We start from the raw sequence: 21,670 nt of genomic DNA, 5'->3' as shown, positions 1-21,670 counted from the left end.
GCTTCAAAAGAAGATCTGTTTTTTTTGAAGTGGCATTCATAGTCTGCGGGAGAGGTGGGAGGTTATTTTCAATAAAATATTGTTTATCATTATCAAACAACAGAGGTGTAATTATTGCAACCAAATTCCGGTCTTATACTTGTACACCTGGTATAACCTTTTCTACTCTCATTAATAAACTACATATTCAACTACAGCTGATAATGCAAACATACGTCAGGAATTTGTGTGCCAGAAAGACAAAAAAAAAAAAAAATTAAAATCGGATGTGTAAAGACCAGAAATTAAAAAAATTTCCGTTTCTTTTTGATCACAGCTCGTAGAGTATTGTGTGACGTTTGACTCGACGTTATTTAAGCAGCACGAGAACAATAGGATTCGCCTAAAGCTGTCGGCACACGGACCGTGCATCCGAACGTTGAGCGTTAAGCGTGCCGAATTTATGACGTCATAGTGTGGAATAGCACGTTCGGGAGTCTTTCCGAACGTGCAGAGCAATATCTGACATGTCAGATATTCTGGGCGTGCGTCTGAGCGTTGACCAATCAGATGGCACAATGCCACCTACGTCACACGCACGCCGTCTCCCTTCAGTACGGAGTTGTGAGGCGCCGTATTGGCACTCATTTCAAGCCTATATGTATATATGCCGTTTCTGAGCACCAGCGAATTGAGAATGACTGGAAACCCGTTGTTAACTGTGTGATTCGTTCCAATAAAATAATGTGAAACATCATTTTCGTGGCAAAAGAATTATTATAACTTGCGTATTATGAGAGTAGGCTATTTGAAGTCAGCGACACACTGAAGATCCACCCAAAACGCATTGTTCTTGGTACAATTTGTTATAATTAAATTTCAATTAGTAACATAATTATCTACGGTTAACGTTGTCAGCAAGAGCTAGCATAATATGATTAGGTACAAGACGTGTGTTTTTGTTTTAGCGTAGTGAGTGGCGTCACTATCCGCTATAGATTACTTTGTTGGGGCTGTGGTTCGCGTCGTAAATTCACCAAATTTTTTCCTAACATTCGTGTTTTTATTAGGTTCAGTTTAATATAAGTAAATGCTATAATAGTTGATGTTATATAAATATAAGTTCATCTTTTTTTGGGGGGTGACTTCGTCCGATTGGCTTAATCTACAGGACAGCTTGCGCTACTTGTATAAAGATATTTTGCTCCTTTTTCTTTTACACTTCGTAATTCACATGTGGCAAAGATTCTGCTACTGGGTAGGAACAGTGATCAATCAAGATGATGTTGTGGTGTACGGGAAGGTGTCGTCGTTGAGTGACTGTAGGGGGATACAACATGACTTGGTCAGGATTTGTGATTGGTGTAAAGAATGGCAGCTAACTCTAAATATAGATAAATGTAAATGAATGCAGATGAATAAGAAAAAGAATCCCATAATGTTTGAATTCTCCATTTGAATACTCCATTGACACAGTCACGTCGATTAAATATCTGGGCGTAACATTGCAGAGCGATATGAAGTGGACAAGCATGTAATGGCAGTTGTGGGGAAGGCGGATAGTCGTCTTCGGTTCATTGGTAGAATTATGGGAAGATGTCGTTCATCGGTAAAGGAGACCGCTTATAAAACACTAATACGACCTATTCTTGAGTACTGCTCGAGCGTTTGGGATCCCTATTAGGTCGGATTGAGGGAGGACATAGAAGCAATTCAGAGGAGGGCTGTTAGATTTGTTACTGGTACGTTTGATCATCACGCGAGTGTTACGGAAATGCTTCAGGAACTCGGGTGGGAGTCTCTGGAGGAAGGGAGGCGTTCTTTTCGTGAATCGCTACTGAGGAAATTTAGAAAACCAGCACTTGAGGCTGACTGCATTACAATTTTACTGCCGCCAATTTATATTTCGCGGAAAGACCACAAAGAGAAGATAAGAGAGATTAGGGCTCGTACAGAGGCATATAGGCAGTCATTTATCCGGCGTTCTGTTTGGGAGTGGAACAGGGAGAGAAGATGCTAGCTGTGGTACGAGGTACCCTCCGCCACGCACCGTATGATGGATTGCGGTGTATGTGTGTAGATGTAGATGTAGATGTAGACTGAAAAAAATGGCTCTAAGCACTATGGGACTTAACATCGGAGGTCATCAGTCCCCTAGAACTTAGAACTACACACACATCCACGCCCGAGGCAGGATTCGAACCTGCGACCGTAGCAGTCGCGCGGTTCCGGACTGAAGCGCCTAGAATCGCTCGACCACCGCGGCCGGCAAGCAAGACTGACCTTCGGGTTTTACTAAAATGTGGGAATGATGAAATAATGTTTATCTTATGCGGAGAAGTATCCCAAATTTGTACCGCACTGTTTTTAATGGGACTTTTACAAGCCTGTGTCCTTATTGACTGGACATGGTACTTTCCTTTTCGTGGACGATAGAGGAAATGTGTGTTTTAATAGAGCTAATGTGGGAATTTTACGCGCGCCCGTTGAGTAAACAGTGCGATTTACGTACTAGAAACATCCCTCAGCTGTCGCTGGAGTACGTTGCCATCGCGAATACCACGTTGGGGCCCACGTACCGTATGCACAAGTCGAATCGTTCCTGAGCGTTCAGCAGCGCGTTGAACTCGGCACGCTCAACGTCAACGTTCGACAGCACGGTCCGTGTGTGCCGACGGCTTAAGGAGCGGGTTCGCAATCGGGATTTGGACACGGCGTAGAATTAGCCGATGCCAACATGGAACCCGACCTACCGGTTCCCTGCAGATTTATGTAAGTGGCCGCGTACACGCACAATTACTTTCTTACGCGGTCGTATTTGTAGCTGTCCTGTCGGTGGCGCGGGCATCCCTTACATCGGGCGGCTACAAGATAAAAACGCCGCGGCGGCTGCCGTGCTGGGCGGATTACGCCGGTGCCGGACGGTGGGCCGGTAGCTCTTCTCGGAAGGGCGCCACCCCGGCTGGCCGGGCGCACAGCAGGTAGAAGGCAGACCGCGTGCGACTGCGCCGCTTAATTGACAGAGATAAACATCCTATCGTCACCTAGTTAGCTGGCGCTCGTACGTCTCACAATTATCGGTGGCCACTCTCTGCATATTTAAAACAACCTCGAAGGCCACATCGCTGGCGAAGAAAAAAAAAAAGAACTAAAAATTAAAAAAAAAGCGAAAAGTGAACGTAAACTTTGGAGGCGATAGCGAAAGATGGATAACGCGACTTCATAATGGTTATTTATCGTCAGATGTCTGGCCGAACGATTGGAACGTCCAGTAATTAAGGAGTCTCACTTTACGTAAACTCGCCAACTGCGATGGCTAGTACTAAAGGACGTATCACGCGGTTATCGCTTTTTCACCAGCTTTATGGCCTTTTCGGAAAATATATCAGCGAAGAAAAAAAAAAAACCAGACGCGTTTCGCATATTTACTTACACCTAGGAGAAGGGAAACTATGTTTTTGCAAATTTTCTTTGCCGATTGCGTGAACAATTTTCTGCGTTTTATAGCGCGGTAAAACATTTAAATTTAATCGTGGATAAATACACTCTGTGCTGGTAACACAATTTGCGAGGCAGTTACAGGATTGCGCCATATTAATATTCACGAAAAGGAAAGTTTATTAGGCAGTGATATGTGGACATCTGAACACAATTTCTTTGCTCGTCCGAGGCATGCTGACACTTGGTGGAAGGTTGGCAGCTGTCCAGATTTGAGGAGATTGGCTATTTTCATTGCATCCGTCTCAGTTGCACTGATATAAAATTTTTGCTGCAGTGGTTACCTATTCCGGGCAGATACCACACATCTTGTTATTAACCGTAGCTATTCATACAATATGGAGTCAAAAGGCACAGAAGGTTCTGTACAGAAAGGTATACTGTACGTCACAAGTACCCTCATTGATATTAACCTACACTATGTGATCAAAAGTATCCGGACACCCTCAAAAACATACGTTTTTCATATTAGGTGTGCCACCTACTGCCACGTACTCCACACCAGCGACCTCAGTAGTCATTACACATTGCCGGCCGAAGTGGCCGTGCGGTTAAAGGCGCTGCAGTCTGGAACCGCAAGACCGCTACGGTCGCAGGTTCGAATCCTGCCTCGGGCATGGATGTTTGTGATGTCCTTAGGTTAGTTAGGTTTAACTAGTTCTAAGTTCTAGGGGACTAATGACCTCAGCAGTTGAATCCCATAGTGCTCAGAGCCATTTTGAACCATTACACATTGTGGGAGAGCAGAATGGGGCGCTCTGTGGAACTCACGGACTTCGAATGTGGTCAGGTGATTGGGTGTCACTTGTGTCATACGTCTGTACGCGAGATTTCTACTCTCCTAAACATCCCTAGGTCCACTGTTTCCGACGTGATAGTGAAGTGGAAACGTGAAGGGACACGTACAGCACGAAAACGTACAGGCCGACCTAGTCTGTTGACTGACCGCCGACAGTTGAAGAGGATCGTAATGTGTAATATGCAGACATCTATCTACACCGTCATACAGGAATTCCAAACAGCATCAGGATCCACTGCAAGTACTATGACAGTAAGACGGGAGACCAGAAAATTTGATGGTCAAGCGGCTGCTCATGAGCCTCACATCACGACGGTAAATGCCAAACGATGCTTCGCTTCATGTAAGGAGCGTAAACATTGGGCGATTGAACAGTGGAAAAACGTTGTGTGGAGTGACGAACCACGGACCACAATGTGTTAATCCGATGGCAGGGTGAGGGGAATGGCGAATGCCAGGTGAACGTCATCTGCCAGCGTGTGTAAGGCCAAGAGTAAAATTCGGAGGCGGTCGTGTTATGGTGCGGCCGTGTTTTTAATGGTGGGGGCTTGCAGCCCTTGTTGTTTTGCGTGGCACTATCACAGCATAGGCCTACATTGATGTTTTAAGCCCCTTCTTGCTTCCTATTGTTGAAGAGCATTTCGGGAATGGCGACTACATCTTTCGACACGATCGAGCACCTGTTCATAATGCACGACATGTGGCGGAGTGGTTACACAACAATAACATCCCTATAATGGACTGATATGCACAGATTCCTGACCTGTATCGTATAGAACACCTTCGGGATGCTTTGGAACGCCAAATTCGTGCCAGGCCCCACCGACCGACATCGATACCTCTCCTCAGTGCAACTCTCCGTGAAGAATGGGCTGCCATTCCGTAAGAAACCTTCCAGCAACTGATTGAACGTATGCCTGCGAGAGTGGAAGCTGTTATCAAGGTGGGCAACAACATATTGAATTCCATGGAGGGCGCCACGAACTTGTAAGTCATTTTCAGTCAGGTGTCCGAATACTTTTGATAACATAGTGTATGTTAGTATTGTAGTCGCCTCGATTTCGAATGCAAGCATGCCTTATTACGTAGATGCGCCATATAACACTGTCTGAGATTGTTTTCTCTTTACTTGCGTTCGCAGTTCTACAATATTTTAGATGACAATTTTTGTCCGCCTGGATTTTTGCTCAGTATATTTACTCAGCCATTTTAACATGAGTACCGTGTGCCCGCCGGTGTGACCGTGCGGTTCTAGGCGCTTCAGTCTGGAACCGCGTGACCGCTACGGTCGCAGGTTCGAATCCTGCCTCGAGCATGGATGTGTGTGATGTCCTTAGGTTAGTTAGGTTTAAGTAGTTCTAAATTCTAGGGGACTAATGACCACAGACGTTAAGTCCCCTAGTGCTCAGAGCCATTTAAACCATTTTTGAGTACCGTGTCCCTCAAAAGGAACAATTATGAACAGACGTTCTTCATAGAGCTATCAGCTGAGTATGGCACGGAAGGCTATAATCTGGATTATAAATAATGCGTTTCCTAATAGTCCATGTGGAAGATGATGCTGTTTCCATAATTTTGTGGAACTCTGTGCTACAACTACATCCACATTTTCGTATGGTGCGTGATGGAGGATACGCTGTACCATTACTTGTCATTCCCTTTCCTGTTCTACTCTGAAACAGAGCGAGGGAAAAACGAGTGTCTGTATGCCTCCGTATGGGCCCTAATTTCTCGTATCTAATCTTCGTGGTCCATACGCGCATTGTATGTTGGCGACAGTATAATCGTTCGGCAGTCATCCTCAAATGACGTTTCTCTAAATTTCCTCAACAGTGCTCCTAGAAAAGAACATCGCGATCCCTCCCGGGATTCCCATTTGAGTTGCCGAAGCACTTCCGTGAAACTTGCGTGTTGTTCGAATCTATCGGTAACAAATCTAGCAGCCCGCCTCTGAATTGCTTCTATGTCTTCCTTCAATCCAAGCTGGTCTGGATCTCAAATACCCCAACTAGTACTCAAGAATAGGTCGCAGTAATATCCTATATGCGGTCTCCTGTACAGATGAACCACGCTTTTCTAAAATTCTCCCAGTAAGCCCAAGTCGACCTTTCGCCGTCCCTACTACAACTCTTACATGTTCAGTCCATTTCATACTGCTTTGCAGTGTTACGCGTAGATATTTAATCGACGTACCTGTGTCAAGCAGCTCGCTCTGATGTCCTTATGTTAGTTAGGTTTAACTAGTTCTAAGTTCGAGGGGATTGGTGACCTCAGAAGTTAAGTCCTATACTGCTCAGAGCCATTTGAACCATTTGATTTTGTTAGCTGCAAGAGCGACCTCGATAATTACCGCTTTGCAATGATTTCATTGAGTCCAGTAATATATACGCGCTTGTGATCAGGGAGAACTATCAGTCATATGCTCAGTGTTCTATGTAGTCTTACCCCATTTACATTAGTTAACTAACATTAAATTAGGAAGTGAAGAAAACAAATTTTCCAATAGAAATATTTTATAAAAGCAGACGTTATAGGATATGACAGTGCTGAGAGAAAGAACGATAATTATTCATATTAGTTGGGATTTACTTTTGTGTTATTAAACGGACTGAATTTCAAAGCTTTTATTTTCATGTTTATAATTATTTCACAATGTTCAAAGAAACATGTTCGGTAAAATTTATATTGTTACACATTAGACGTTTGCGTGAACAATAAGCAATAATTTTGAAAAGAGAATATAAACTAATTTTCATAAAGAACAACTTAAAAATAAATAATAAAAAGAAGGCAGACTGGCGCAGAGTGATTTATTTCAGATGATCATTTGCAGTGTAGCCAGAACAGAATCAAGTTCTCCGCTCCAAGGTAACAATTCTCTGTAGGGCGTAAATGAACACTTTTGAGAGCACGCTAGGAACAGTTTCAGTTAGTGAAATTACACGTATACTCAAGAGATGCTTTGTTGTAATACGGCACACTGAAATTGCGTAACAGTCAGCCCCTCTGAGTACTCTTGTGAATCATTCTTTTGTGCAGTCTAATTTTCAGACAGTCAGAAGCGTATCCGATTAATTAAAATTACAATCATAAAAGTAATTTGCAGACATAAGTTCGTGTTCAGAAGTAGGATAGGTGCGCCGATTCTAGATCAGAATCTGTAATCGAAAGTTTATAAGTCAGCAAGTTGTGAGATTGTTCAGGAGAAATTTGGTTAAACACAGTTTCAGCATACAGCTCCCAACAATACGGATAACGTTCATGGATTGTTTCACTTACATCAACCTCAAAATGTCAAATCCAGGCGATATCTGATGCGCAGAGCACATCGCTTGTTTATTACGTCAAAGCTACTTCAATCTGTCAGAGTTTAGCCTAAGAATCCATAGCAGTTAAGGTTTCAGTATTAATTCCCTGAAAATATTCCCCCTTGTATAAAATTTATCCAATGAATTAAAGACAATTCAACCTGGCTACCGTTAATGAAACATGAGGTAATCAGTAAAGTGGGCTTTAACATCTTTTAAAGGAAACCAAATCACAACCCAGACCTCCAACAGTCATAGTTCGACCCATACTTACTGTCTCTTTTTGTAGAAAAGACGCGTACAATGTAGATGAGACTGCACTTTGCATCGTCTTATACATACCGGTAAGATGCATGAATCCCTAAACTGAAACATTGTCGAAGTATTCGTGACTGCAATATATCTCGAAGGTCTCTGCGTCTCAGACCTGCCTTGTTCGGCTGAAAAACTGCTTTTAAAGAAGAAAATACTTTGTCTGCTAGGAGCAATTTACAGTACTATTAATTCTCCAGAAGGCATATCATTCGCAATAAGCTGTGTTCGCCTACTAATCTGCTCGTTTATAACACACGTGCAGCTGAGCATAAAAATTGTACAACCGAAGGATGACTTCAGCAGGAAAGTAATTTATGAGAGATTCCAAATTAACTTCACTCTTTATTCAGTAAACAGTCGCGTAGCTTCACGAACAGTAGATACAAACGTCGTCCAGAGAACCACGTGGATGTACAACACGGTACAATCACAAAAGCAGAAAATTAACCCCATATGCTTTCAGGTCCTCGTAATGCTATGTAGTGAGTAGGGAAGTGAAAGAAAAATGAATGATGTATATGGATGACTAATGCAAAATTAGATACTAATCTTCGCAAAGTTAGGCAAAGACGCGAAACGAATAAAGGCCTGGCCTCGCTCACATCAATAGGCAAAACAGAAAATCATGTAATTAGGGCAGTGGAACGCCAGCGAGCAACGCTCTCACTATAAACTCTGAATGCCGCAGCTTAGAAATTTTCATCTCAGTAACACACAAGACAAAATGGCTAGACTTGACAAATCGTCAGCAGGGAGAAAGATGTTAGCAGCTCCAGGCGCCGAACAGGGGAAGAGTGTCTCCACATGGCCGTATTCGAACTCGAAACCCTGCACCTGTCAAGTCTCTGCATTCAAAGTACAGATTGACGACACGTGTTTCACAAGATATGACTTCTCGAGTAGACTGCAGCGTGGGCTATGCACTGATGTCCACCTGCGCAATTGCTTGTTCGTCCGTCTTTCTGACGAAATACGTCTACTGATTCTGCGTACTAGGAACCTGACAGTTTGTTGGTAGGTTTGTGGAGGTATGTGGCATTAGATGTCTATTCACAGGTCACGTAATTTGTTTAAGTAACGGGTCGCTGATTTGCGTATGCGGTGATGGCGCCCGATAGCGACCCAGAAGGTTGGTTGGTTGGTTGGTTGGTTTGGGGAAGGAGACCAGACAGCGTGGTCATCGGTCTCATCGGATTAGGGAAGGAAGTCGGCCGTGCCCTTTCAGAGGAACCATCCCGGCATTTGCCTGGAGTGATGTAGGGAAATCACGGAAAACCTAAATCAGGATGGCCGGACGCGGGATTGAACCGTCGTCCTTCCGAATGCGAGTCCAGTGGACCCAGGAGGGTTCCATATGATTTACATCAGTCGAATTTGATCGCAGAGGCATCAACGTGAGGTCACTATAATGCTCCTCAAACCACTGCAACACGGTTCTGGCTATGAGACACGGACAGTTATACTGCTGTAAGATGTGTAAGTAAGCTGCATCGGTTTTTATGTTGGTAACGCATCGTAGCGCTCTGTATGAAAATCACTGACTGTTCTGTGTGCAGTCTGTGGCTGGTTTGCATTGTTGGAATATTTGCTATTGTAGTGGTGGGCAGTTGGATGTGAACAGCGCGTAGCGTTGCGCAGTTGCAGGTGAGCCGCCAGCAGTGGTGGATGTGGGAAGAGAGATGGCAGAATTTTGAGAGCGGACGATCTGGACGTGTGTCCATCAGAAAGAATAAATTTGTAATACTGGATATCGTGAAGTGATGTATATATATGATGACTTTTGAACATTATTAAGGTAAATACATTGTTTGTTCTCTTGCATTTGCTAACTATGCCTATCAGTAGTTAGTGCCTTCAGTGGTTAGAATCTTTTATTTAGCTGGCAGTATTGGTGCTCACTGTATTGCAGTAGTTCGAGTAACTAAGATTTTTGTGAGGTAAGTGATTCATGAAAGATATAGGTTAGTGTTAGTCAGGGCCATTCTTTTGTAGCGATTATTGAAAGTCAGATTGCGTTGCGCTAAAAATATTGTGTGTCAGTTTAGTGTTGATCAGAATAAGTAAAGAGAGAAATGTCTGAGTACGTTCAGATCTGCTCAGCTGTTTGAAAATCAAATAACGTAAGGGGTTTACCAGTACAGGAATTCATAAATTTTTCCAAGGGGAGGTTTCAGATGACATCGCTGTCGGGGTAGACATCAAGAATGAAGGAACGCAAGTGGTTCGCAGCTGTCAGCGTGTCTTAGATTACAACCACAGATCCCATGCAAGGTAGGAGAATGTTTCCCACCAGCCTGATTCCGTGGCGCGCTGCACGTTTCGAGCCGCCGTTCGCCTCGACGACGACGTTTGTGGAGACTTCTATCGATCTGGTGAAGCAAAAACGTGATTCACCCAAAGAGCCGGCACGTTTTAATTGATCGACGGTCGAATCCCAAAGGTCTCTTGGCCACTGCAGTGGTAATTGACGATGTCGTCAGGTCGACATGTGAACACATAGGGGTGGTCTGCTGCGGGGCTCCAAGTTTAACGATGTACTATGACCCGGTGCGCTCAGAAACACTTGTGCGTGCACCATCATTGTGGCCTTAGGGCAGAGATGACACAAATCACTATTGATCCTACTTTACAGAGCAGACAAGCTTCCGAATTCCACGTTCTGTGAAGAGTCGTGGACGTCCAATCATTTAGAGCATAGTGGTAGTTTCACTGTCCTACCTCTTTCCGCAGATGCTCACGACAGTAACACACGAACATTCGATCAGCTTCGCCGTTTTCGAGACACTCGTTCGCAGGTTCTGTTTAATAATAGTTTGCCCTTTGTGAGAGTAGCTTATCTCATTGGATTTCCCCATTTGCAGACCGTATCTTCGCTAGGGTGATCCCTCGTCCGTGTCTGCTTCGCTTACTTACTTGCTATCGCGTCACATACGCGCAGTGCCACCAGGTGTAATCCAACGTCGCGGCTGTAGTGGTCAAAACATTTTGGCTGTTCAGTGTATAGTCTCTGAGCCATGCGAGCGACTAGAAACTTGCGTATTGACACTTAACATGCAAGACGTTTCTATCAGAAGGCTTTCAATAGCAGGCTGTCTATGCCACATCAGGGTTGCGTTACTGGCACCACTATTACTCGAAAAGTGCGAAAGCTGAATCGGTGTCATCTTTCTAATATAGTTTATCTCGCACAAACTCCTTCTGGGTATTGGTATTTCATTTTCCACCAGCAGATGATGTGCGACTGATTTCTAAGGCAACACGCGTTGTCCTCAGACCCCTCTACTTCATTAAATTGCATGGCTTTCCCTTTTTCAAATCAGTCTTTTGTTCATGAGGCACTAACTGGGGACTGTCATTATTCTTTTACATATTACACGTCTTTATTCTAAGTGCTCAAATTGTCTTTCACAATCGGATGCCAGAAGGAAGTTGCTATCAGTCCTAATTACGGAGTCATCAGGAAGTGGTTACACGGTTTAGCGGAAACAGCCTCGACTTTACCCATGTTGGATCTTGTGAACTCTGTGGTCAATAGAAAATGAATGGTATCTCTGAATCTTTGCTTAATGATAATATTTCCGTTGTAAACAAAAACGTCAAATGTACAGTACATGTGACATTAAGAATATTGTGAAGTGTGCCACAGTCATTTATTTGCAATATTGGTGCTATCTGCAGCAACAACACATGCATCGACTTGAAAAACCACGTGGACCACAACAAAACAAATCGCCATCTACTGGAACTTATGTAAGTTAATACAACTGTTTCACATTTTATCTAAGTAAACGCAAGAACTTTAGCATGGTTTTGCTACCGAAACAACTTCCAAAGTGGCATTAAATATTCAGATATTCTTGTCCAGTGTAGGTGCAGACGACCTGCTGTAGATCAAAATATTTGAGTAATTGAAAATATTAGCCTTTGGAAATGGGCATGGTAGCCCGAACCCGGTTATGGCACTAAAATAAAACATGTAAAAATTACTTGTGGCTGGCTGGATGTGGCATTCACGAATTTCTAGAATTATTTTTCACAAGGTTGTGGCAGGCGCACGTCCTGTCCTCTTAAAGCAGTATGAAAATTCTGTAGTTGTTTTAGTCTGTCAGATCTGACTTGCTACACTGTAACACGTTGTAAGACGCTACAGTCGATGGTACCACGTGTCACCAATCGTTGCTTTACACGACAATTAACTTTGGTGTCCGCCGAAGGTACTTCGCGAATCGAGGTACTCACTCATTAATGTCAGTGACACTGCAACATATGCTGAGTCTGCTCGAGCCGGAACTTCCCTTGTCCAGTGCATACGTCAAGTAAGAAATAGGTTTTACAGTAACTGGTAATTAAAAACAGTTGTGACTGGTAGATGTTACTGTTAAACGTCCACTTAAAAATTCAAATGGCTCTGAGCACTATGGGACTTAGCATCTGAGGTCATCAGTTCCCTAGAACTTAGAACTACTTAAACAAACCAACCTAAGGACATCACACACATCCATGCCCGAGGCAGGATTCGAACCTGTGACCGTAGCGGTCTCGCGGTTCCAGACTGAAGCGCCTAGAACCGCTCGCCCATTGCGGCCGGCAAACGTCCACTTAAAAGAATGAAAATTAAGAACAAACACCGTCGACAACAGCCAGTAAAAAGGAAGATTCGTTTTAACGTCCCGTCGATATCGAGGTTATTAGAGACGGAGGACAAGCTCGGATCGGGTGAAGGATGGGGAAGGAAATCGGACGTGCTCTTTCAAAGGAACCATCCCGGCATTTACCTGGAGCGATTTGCAGAAATCGCGGAAAGCCTATGTCTGGGTGGCCTGACGGGGGTTTGAACCGTCGTCCTCCCGAATGCGAATCCAGTGTGTTGGTAACTACCTCAGCTCACTCGGTCGAAAACAGCTAGTGTGGGTGCAGATGAGCCACATTATTTTTTGAACTGTTAACTATTTTTCAGTTTTTTTGCTTAATTTATATTGGTGAAACCTCCATCATGTTCACTCCAAGTTTAATCATGATGGTCGTAAGAAAGACACTGTAGTGAGATACCGGTATCTTGTTTCACCCCCAAGATATTTTACTTATTTGTGGAAGTTGAAGACTTATTTAGTTCTTAATTTGGTTCAAGAATGAACAAAGCAATTACGATGTGATGAAGAGTTATAGGAGGAAGAACAGCGACTTATTAAACATAAAAGCTCGGAAGACACAAGTACCGATATATGATAATCGTGCTAACTAAAACACAAGCCATTACTCACACTGACCGAAACAAGAGAGAGACATAAGCAGCAGACTGGGGAAACGATAAAAGGTTCCGGCAAAAATGTCAACATTGACATAAAAATGAGTTAGAAGTTTATGAAACCGTCTCTCAGCACAGTAGGTACGAGTAAAAGATCTATAGCGCGACAGTATTGGTGAAGAAGAAAAAGGCTCTGATAGTTATTGATACTGCGTGACATGCTAAAACTGTGTACTAGAGAGCGACTGTAACTTAGAAGTTTGCCTTGTCTTTCCTTGAGTATCTTCGAGTGTCGCCATTAGCAGTGCAGTGCCAGCAAACGGCAGGTAATCTGGTCCAACTCTCAATACAGCATACAGTTTTAACTGGTTAAATATGATCAGCACCGTGCTCAGCAAAGCGGACTACTCTTTAGGTTTCTTATTTTCATCTATTTTCAGTTTTTCCTCAGCTCTTAATTAAAATTAATGATACCTGCTACATCTCTTTGTGTTAGACTTGTAACGGGACATCCTGCTCCAGCATTACTTTCCCTTAACCGTAGTTGTCGATACCAGTATTATTTTTCGAATTTTGGACAGGCAAGTATTATCTCAGTTGCTTTTCTCAAAACTTTTATATAATTTTATACACAGTGTGTTATATTTCAAGCTAAAATTTATGAAAAGAAATTTCTTTATAAAATATTTTAGTTTCGATGTTTTAATCGGAAAGTACTAGTTCTGAATGTACAGTTAAAATTATTTTTTTAGAAACATTTTAAATTACGAATTACTCACACACTTAAAATTTCTATTATTAATTACGCAATTCTGTGCTGTTTACTATGTTTATTTCTGGATTCATTTATGAAATAATAATCGAAATCAATAATGTAATGAAAACTTGTAGGAATTCATTTGTTAGTAGCAATTGTAACCCTTTGGAATATTATTTCCTCAGAATGTGTGAGTCGTAAGCTTGCCTGTGATGTGATAGGACGTATTTTTGTATAATAGGTGCGAACAATGTAGTTACGGCTTTGTTAATGTGAAAAATCAAAATACTATATGATATACTAAAATGTGAGAAAATCAGTGGCAAATATATTTACTTAAAAAATTTCTGCATGAACAATCTTCCAATTTATTTAGTTCAAACCAACCGTGAGGACCTGATTTTAGATTTTCATCTTCATGAATCAAACTCGTAGACAAAAAGAACTGGGTCCATCTGAAAATGACAAGCTAAGTAAACTGAAAAGTTTATAATAATCCTCGCCCCTCTCAAATCTTCATAAAAGACTTTGCTTATTAGTTAATTGAATTGGGCATTGTTTAAAGTGGCCAATAGATGGAAGATGGAAGGATGGGGGAGATTACGCTCTTGTTACTCTGAATATTTCATGATCGTAGAGAGTTTAATCCCGTTGCAGCATCGTTGTAATGTATAAGTCTTCTATCAATTTTGTGGTGTTACGTATGTATCTGTAACCGACCCAGTGTTATGAGAATTACATTTCTTTAACATTTTCTGCGCAAAACTGATTGCGGTTAATTGGTCGCTGGCAGAAAGACAGAATTACGGTGCGGTACTTGGTGTTCTCGTTTGCAAGATTGCTTGCCTGTCTCATCGGTTCCCGTGTGGTAACACCAGTTCCGTGACATTGTTTGAAATTTGGCAGGCTGATCTGCAGTACTCGTTTTTTTAAAAAAGGGATATCCTCTTTGAGATCCCGGTTTGGACAGCTTGCCTGTTCTTGTAGAACCTGTCAAGTTTTCGGGGCGAGTTTCCAAGGACCATGCAGCACATTCGCCGCCACAGCTTCCTTCAGTCTTTCGCTACGTCTGTTAAAAGACAGATGCGCGATGTGGTTGCAGTCAGTGCATCGTCTTCTTTGGTTCACGAAAACAGTCAGTGGCGATTTACAAGGCCGTCGTAACTACCTGTTCGGGGACCTGCATACAGAAAGGATACATTTTGCATCATGCTAAAACACGTTTGATCGAAGTGATTCAGTGTAAGGAAGACCTGAGACAAAATTACGCAACGTGGTTTCTATTTCCTGTGTGAGATAAGCGTCATGGACCCAACAGTTACGTAAGAAGTACTTGTCTCATATTTGGTGAGTGCTATGCAATCTTCGTTAACTGTTTAATTTTACGGAAACTGCTGACAAATTAAAGCTTAGTGGAACACTTTCCTGTTGTCTGTCAGTTGAAAAATATTTTCTGTTTTACAGATTAAATGTGGAGTGGCTTAAACATGAGCGTCACCACCATATTCGTCCCTATCTTTTTCCGGTATCTAAATATACACTAATACAATGTAACTTAAAACATGGCCAGCGTCGTTCCTCGTGTCTTAATATGACAGTCAACTCGATTTTTGGAAAAGACTGTTTATTTCGTCATAGTGACCTCGGCTCAGTTGAATCTCCTTACTAGCGAGAACTAATACACGAAGAGCAATGTATATGATAAACTTCATTCCCTAAAATTTGTTGTGATAATCACTATTACGGTTCATTCTATTCGCTGTCCAATTTACGAATTATCGTTATTAGTGGTTTTGTATCTTTCACTGTGGCTGTGACCTTTTGGTGGATCGCACACGTGCACTCAAACAGACTGTGCTTCGGGGCAGTCGTTTAAGGCTTCATGAATTAACTTCCTTCATATTATCAGCAGTCTTGAAAATAAAAGAAGAAGCACCTTTTAGAGCGCTAGAACCACGCATTGTACATCACTGTTCTGCAGGTATGTTGCGTTAATTCACGTCTTCGTCATCTGGATACGCAGTCGCGATATTCTGTACAATTAGTTTTGCAGTACCAGATAAGCCAACCCACTTCTCGACTAAGAACCCTTTAGTTGCAACTATGAATGGACATTGTTTTGCCGGCCGGTGTGGCCGAGCGGTTCTAGGCGCTTCAGTCTGGAACTGCGAGACCGGTTCGGATCCTGCCTCGGGCATGGATGTGTGTGATGTCCTTAGGTTAGTTAGGTTTAAGTAGTTCTAAGTTCTAGGGGACTGATGACCTCAGATGTTAAATACCATAGTGCTCAGAGCCATTTGAACCATTTGACATTGTCCTCATTGCCAGTTCTCTTGTGCATATGACATATATACTGGTGATTCTCTTTTTATCTCATTGATTAAACATGCTGCAGTTGAGAGGTAGGCCCATGGAGCGCAAGTCGAACCGCATCTCCGTAAATTGTCAGGGGGGGGGCGGAGGGGGGGGGGGAGGGAGGGGAAGAAACGCTTTGTGGCGTTTTTCAGTTCACAATGTGGCCACCCTACTGCATTTTCACAATGCATACCTAGACGATAGTTTCGTATGTAACACAAATTTGAAAGGATATACCACACGCACACTTCAGTCTTTTCTGGCACTCTCATGCTACAGCAAACATCTTCACTCTCCTATAAAATGTTTCGCATAAACTTCATTATCGCACACCAACAAAGATTCTCTAAAAATTGGAACGTGGGAAGAATTACTGGTTAAATGCTCCTATTCGCCCTATAATTACTCTGTCTTGTATTCATGACTCCTGTGGTTGCAGTATGTGAGGAGCTATAGAATGTAACAAGATACCGCAATAAATAGTGTTTCTTAGAACTCTGTAAGCAGGCTTTCGCGCGCTAATTTACGTCTCTCTTCAGGCGTCTGTCAGTTCAGGCTTTTGAGTATTTCTGTGACGTCAGACCAACTTGTGACCCTTCGCACTACTCTTCTTTAAATACATTGAATATTCCATGTTCTTCCTTTTTGGCACGGTTCCACAGTATTTCGGCAGTATTCTAGGGTGATGGTTCGCACGACTATTTTATAAGCAGTCACCTTTGTACACTCCTATTCCATTTTCCCAGCGTCTTACCAGTAAACTGAAGTTCGACAGTTGCTGTAGCTACCATTGAGCCCGTGTGATGATTCCATTTCACATCCTCACAGATTCGTACACGCTGTCAAATGTGTGCTTCAACTTCTCAATTGTGTCGTACTTGTAGAATAATCACGTTTTCGCGTTTTGTGAAGAGCACGAGTTTTCGTTTCTGATTAATTAAAGCAAGTTGTCAATCCTTGAATCACAAGGATCTTACCAGCATCTGACTGAATATATACCCCTATGTATCTTGTTCCTGATAACACTTCATTATAGATAACTTCATCATCTGCAAACAATATCAAATGTAAGCTTACTTTTGATATTGTTTGCCAGGAGATTAATATCGGCATTAATGGCAAGGGTTCCATTACACTTGAGCACGCCTAAAGTTACTTCTAACTTTATCTTGCCTATTTTGTCTAATATTTATTCAATTATTACTTGGTCTTTTCATTTAGTTTTTAATATTTTTCTGTAAACCACACGTAAAATTTTCCAGGTTTTACTCTCTACTTTCATCAAGATTCACGTTTCTCCTCAGTATAAATTCTCAACAGACATTTAGCCCTTTATCCAACAATTTATACCTGTAGAATTCCTTCGTCGGAGACGTATTTTTGACATGCTCCAGCCTCTGCTTAGTCTCTTCTTTGCTGCAACTAACACTGCGTGATCTTCCCTTCTAGAAAATAGAATTGTTTCACTTTTTCCTTCACATATTTTCCAGTTCCTATGTTTTAGGAATTCATTTTCTTTCCTCCATTCATCATTTTTGTCTGTGCTTTATTTGTCCTAAACTGAATTTCTGTTCTACTAAGTCCGTACTGTCGGCTATAAGTAAAAGAAAGGAAGTTACAGTTTAACGTTTCGCCACGTTCTAATTGCTAAAAACAGTGCAGGAGACCGGAAGGAACTTGGCTGTAAGTCTCGAGAGCCTGGTGGGTATCTGATCCCACGCACACTCCACTCCGCTCCTCCTCCCCCTCCCCCCCTCGAATGCCCGTATTTTGTTAGCCGCTATTTTAGTTGCTTCATTTCGACAGACATCTTCATCCCTTGTACCTTAATTCCAATTCTGTGGTCGTCATTAGCTCTTTTTCTTGTTTTGCCTACGATATCTGTCGAAAAAATTAAGCTCATTGGCACTAACAAAGCAAATCATTATTTTTCACTTCTTTGTTGTTAGATGATGTATTTAAATCTCATCCGAACGTTTAACGCGCATGAAGATCATTCTGCGTGCAACAGTTCCCTTAAATTTCGAATAGATAGACGGTTATGGCTTACAACCCTATCAAAGATGATAATATAAATTGATCATAAGACAAAGATAGGGTAGAAAACTGACGGTCTCGTCTGCGAATGTATCATCCTGCATTGGCTTTAGTTCACTTAAGGAGACCACAGACAACTAAAACAAGATGACAGGACGAGAACCAAATGTGTGTCAAGTATCTCAACTCAAACGATGGTGTCAATAGGTAAAATATTGTCCGCTTTTCATAAACTGGGCTTTGGCTAAATTCCTTCACCTCATTGTCCATCTAATCTAATGATCACTCTATAATAACATTCACGTTAATGATACGATACAATGAAGTGTTCCCAACTTCTCTTCTGTAAGTCTGCTCTCCCCTGCGTTTAAAAATAACATTCGTAATGTCACTTGTTCGTGAGAATAACAAGCGAAACTCATCTTAGAAATTTATCCACCGATATGGCTGTTACCTGAATCAAATAAAATGCTGCATCTTATTCCCACCTAAATTTTTTTTTTTTTTTTATTCAACCTAATTTCAAGTAATACACGCACAGGACACAACTTTATGGCGATCAATCTTCTACTATGCTCTGAGATTCTACTAGCAGAGTTTCTTTCAGTTCATCAGCACTTCTGTATCTTAAACGTTACGTAAATGTTTCATGTTTACTGCTTAAATAACTCACCTTATGCTGGAAAGAAAAATATTTACAAGAAAGAAATTTTTGGCATACTGTACCCAAAGTTATTTGTGTTCTTCCGTTCTTATTAGAGCAATAAATAGGCTTAAAAGCAATATTTTAATGTAAGCAAAATGACAGCATGACTCAGATGCAATTTTACCATGTGCCAGATGTTATTTAAGTATACTGTGCACCTCTAACACTATTTTCCTAGTCGGTTTGCTTTGATGCTATGTGACGCAGATGATAGTTAAAGAATGGAAATCAGAAACGAGCTCAGGGATGAAATTAAAACATCATGAAACCAACTAATGTTTTACTGTTTGTGGATAATCTTACTGTCATACAAAAGAGAGATGATGTTCTTCAAAGATCTGTGTATCGACCCTGAACAAAATGTCAAAAAATATTACAATACTTCGATACCTAAAACTAGAGTAATGGCATTTCAAGGAAAATAACTTCTCTGTTCAAAGGTAAATTATCAACAGTAGACTCACAGAATAAATCTCTTATTTATGCAATCTGGGAACAGTTACAAGTTACAGTGAAGATCAAGATAGATGTAGAAACTAAATTCAAAATTTTAAGACGTAAGTGACATTATAAGCAGACCGTTGAATAACAAGACAAGAAATGATTATGCAATCAAAATTTATGAAGTAGTGGTAACACCAGTTTAATTGTGTGAGAGTGAGACTTGTGTGCCTCCACAGAAGGTAACGTGACTTTTCAGAAAAGTGAAATGACGTTCAAGAAAACATAACGCAGACTTGAGAACGACACTTAATGTTTATAACATTGGGGAAAGAGTGCGCGAATACAGAAGAAAATGGATAAAATATACATACATCAAAAAAAGTTTTGCATCACCTCGTTTCCGAGAGTTCCGGAACCTGTACAGAAAATTGGAATAGAGATCAACATAAACATCATTTCCGCACTTTTTATTGATCATGAAAACCACACATTCCATGTAGTACCACCGCGCAGCGAGACCTTCAGCGGTGGTGCTCCAGATTGCTGCACACACCGGTTCCTCTAATATCAAGTAGCACGTCCTCTTGCATTGATGCATGCATGTATTCGTCGTGGCATACTATCTACAAGTTCGTCAAGGCACTGTTGGTCCAGTTTGTCCCACTCCTCAACGGTGATTCGGCGTAGATCCCTCAGAGTGGCTGGTGGATCACGTCGTCCATAAACAGCCCTTTTCCCTCTATCCCAGGCACGTTTGATAGGGTTCATGTCTGGCCACTCTAGTCGAGCGATGTCGTTATCCTGAAATAAGTCATTCACAAAATGTGCACGATGGGGGCGCGATTTGTCGTCCACGATGACGAATGCCTTTCCAATATGCTGCCGATATGGTTGCACTATCGGCCGGAGGATGCCATTCACGTATCGTACAGCCGTTACGCCGCCTTCCATGACCACCAACGGCGTACGCCGGCCCCACATAATACCACCTCAAAAAAGCAGGAGACCTCCTGTTTGCCGGCCGAAGTGGCCGTGCGGTTAAAGGCGCTGCAGTCTGGAACCGCAAGACCGCTACGGTCGCAGGTTCGAATCCTGCCTCGGGCATGGATGTTTGTGATGTCCTTAGGTTAGTTAGGTTTGACTAGTTTTGAGTTCTAGGGGACTAATGACCTCAGCAGTTGAGTCCCATAGTGCTCAGAGCCATTTGAACAATTTTTTTGACCTCCTGTTTGCTGCAGTCGTTGGACAGTGTGTCTAAGGCGTTCGGACTGACCGGGTTGCCTCCAATCACGTCTCCGACGATTGTCTGGTTGAAGGCATATGCGACACTCATCGGTGAAGAGAACGTGATGCCAATCCTGAGCGGTCCATTTGGCATGTTACTGGGCCCATCTGTACCGCGCTGCATGGTGATGTGGTTGCAAAGATGGGCTTCACCAAGGACGTCGGGAGTGAAGTTGGGCATCATGCAGCCTATTGCGCAGAGAGTCGTAATACAACGTCGTGTGGCTGCACTAAAAGCATTGTTCAACATGGTAGCGCTGCTGTCAGGGTTCCTCCGATCCATAATCCGTAGGTAGCTGTCATCCACTGCAGTAGTAGCCCTTGGGTGGGCTGACCGAGGCATGTCATCGACAGTTACTGTCTCTCTGTATCTTCTCCATGTCCGAACAACAACGCTTTGGTTCACTCCGATGATGATGATGATGATGATGTTTGGTTTGTGGGGAGCTCAGCTGTGCGGTTATCAACGCCCGTACAAATTCCCAACCTTTGCTCAGTCCAATCTCGCCACTTTCATGAATGATGGTTTACTCGTAGACGCATGGACACTTCCCTTGTTGAGAGCCCTTCCTGGCACAAAGTAACCATGCGGACGCGATCGACGGTATTGACGGCCTAGGCATGGTTTAACTACAGACAACATGAGCCGTGTTCCTCCTTCCAGGTGGAATGACTGGAACTGATCGACTGTCATGCATGGTTGTTTACATCTTTGAGCGGGTTTAGTGACATCTCTGAATAGTCAAAGAGATTGTGTCTGTGATACAATCTCCTTAGTCAACGTCAGTCTTCAGGAGTTCTGGGAACCAGGGTGATGCAAAACTTTTTTTGATGTGTGTATTGACAGAGTGACTGAAGACAGATTGCATAAGACAGACAAGTCTTTGTACGCGAAATGGAAGAAGAGATCCTGGAAGAGCTAGCAAAAGATAGGACCAACTGT

At 42.4% G+C, this 21,670-nt stretch overlaps 1 long non-coding RNA gene across 2 annotated transcripts in view; it reads left to right on the top strand.

Annotated features, from left to right (window-relative positions):
* Positions 1-21,670, top strand: part of LOC126484531 (uncharacterized) — a 488,984-nt gene that overhangs the window by 353,669 nt on the left and 113,645 nt on the right. Inside the window, exon 1 of one of the 2 annotated variants that reach the window (XR_007587870.1) lies at positions 14,974-15,248. The exons of the other annotated variant lie outside the window; for it this stretch is intronic. This is a non-coding gene — a long non-coding RNA (uncharacterized LOC126484531). Of the gene's footprint in view, positions 1-14,973; positions 15,249-21,670 lie in introns of those variants that run through there. 2 annotated transcript variants of the gene reach the window in all.

This window comes from Schistocerca serialis, chromosome 6, assembly GCF_023864345.2.
Source record: "Schistocerca serialis cubense isolate TAMUIC-IGC-003099 chromosome 6, iqSchSeri2.2, whole genome shotgun sequence".
Lineage (NCBI taxonomy): Eukaryota > Metazoa > Arthropoda > Insecta > Orthoptera > Acrididae > Schistocerca > Schistocerca serialis.
Note: the sequence above shows the minus strand (reverse complement) of the source record. Positions and strands in the feature narration are given on the sequence as shown.